Source organism: Bufo bufo, chromosome 11, assembly GCF_905171765.1.
Source record: "Bufo bufo chromosome 11, aBufBuf1.1, whole genome shotgun sequence".
Lineage (NCBI taxonomy): Eukaryota > Metazoa > Chordata > Amphibia > Anura > Bufonidae > Bufo > Bufo bufo.
This window is the reverse complement of record NC_053399.1, coordinates 93,371,638-93,373,237: the sequence shown is the minus strand read 5'-3', so window position 1 is coordinate 93,373,237 and position 1,600 is coordinate 93,371,638. Positions and strand designations below refer to the sequence as shown.

Below are 1,600 nucleotides of genomic sequence, written 5' to 3'. Positions count from 1 at the left end.
AAATCTATACTTTTTGGTGGAAATTCTGTAATTGACAGGAAAAATAACCCGGGTGATGCAGAGGCGCAACAGCAGTCGCTTCCTACTGACAGGCTGAAAAAAGCACTAAGTGACAGATGTCAGCTAGTTCTTCCAGCGCGGTGTGAAGGAAGGTGAGACAGCTTTCACCGCATATTAATGTAAGTCAGAGTGACAGCTTCTATAACAGCATTCTCATAGACAGAGAGCCAGAACACACGGCAGAAGATGAGGGAAGAATAAGATGTACCAAAAACGAAGAAAAATCAAAAACTCCAGCCTGCTCTTAAAGAGACAAGCCCTCTCCATATGCCCTATAATAAGGATGAAGGGAAGTGTCCTCCTAATCTGGTCAACTGTCTATGACCAAGATAGGTCAAGTTCCCGGAAAGCAATGTATACTAAAGTTTTACCATCTGCCCACCCCTTTCTATAGGGTGTACCCACCACCTAGCACTAAAAGTAGTGCATATGATTCCTTTGATCACACCCCAAAATGAAGAGAACTAAATACAAACTCCAGACCAGACCTCCTAAACTCTCATACAGGCCCAAAACCATACCTACTAAACGAATACAGACCCAGACCGGACCTCCTAAACAAATAAATAAAAAAACTCCAGACCAGACCTCCTAAATGAATACAGACCCCAGACCAGAGCTCCTAAATTAATATAGACCCATTATCAGACCTCCTAAACTAATACAGGCCCCAGACCAGACCTTCTAAACTAATAAAGTCCACCGACAAGACCTTCTAAATGAATACATACCCCAGACCACCTAAACGAATACATACCCCAGACCAGACCTCCTAAACTAATACAAACCACAGAGCAGACCTCCTAAACTAATACAGGCCCCAGACCAGAACTTCTAAGCTTATAAAGACCCTGGACCAGACCTCCTAAACAAATACAGACCCCAGACCACCTAAACTAATACAGACCCCAGACCAGACCTCACCTCCTAAACTAATACAGGCCCCAGACCATACCTTCTAAACTAAAACTAATACAGGCTCCAGACCAGACCACCTAAACTAATACAGGCCCCAGACCAGACCTCCTAAACTAATACAGGTCCCAGACCAGACCTTCTAAACTAATGCAGACCCCAGACCAGACCTTCTAAACTAATAAAGACCACGGACCAGACCTCCTAAATTAATACAGACCCCTTAACAAATTGAGACCTCAGACCTGAGTCCCTAGAAGAATATAGACCCCAGACCAGAATTCCAAAACCAAGGGTTCCCTAGTCAACAGTGGACACACAGCGTCACGACACATGTTTACATGATTACATGTCCACCATGATGTGCCAGTATATAGTAACATGCCCCAAGTAGATGCCCCCATATTGTGCCACAGAAAAGAAAAAAAACACTTATACTTACCTACACGCTGGCAGCGATGCATGCCTCTTCCGGCCTGTGTCCCGTGCAGTATGAAGCCCGGCTCAGGCGAACACAATGATGTCATCGCGCCGCCTGCGCTGGCCTCCTATAGTGCCTGCAGCCTTTCAACGGAACAGGGAAGGGAGACGCCTCTCCCTTGCCCTGCTGCAGCGTTTATTTGTA

The 1,600-nt window shown here is 45.6% G+C and overlaps 1 long non-coding RNA gene across 1 annotated transcript; it reads right to left on the bottom strand.

Annotated features, from left to right (window-relative positions):
- Positions 1 to 706: 706 nt before the first annotated feature.
- LOC120982416 lies at positions 707 to 1,192 on the bottom strand. Its single transcript, XR_005774896.1, has 3 exons — positions 952 to 1,192; positions 799 to 894; positions 707 to 741 (listed from the first exon to the last, which is right to left on the bottom strand). It is a non-coding gene; the product is annotated as an uncharacterized LOC120982416 (long non-coding RNA).
- Between the last annotated feature and the right edge of the window lie 408 nt (positions 1,193 to 1,600).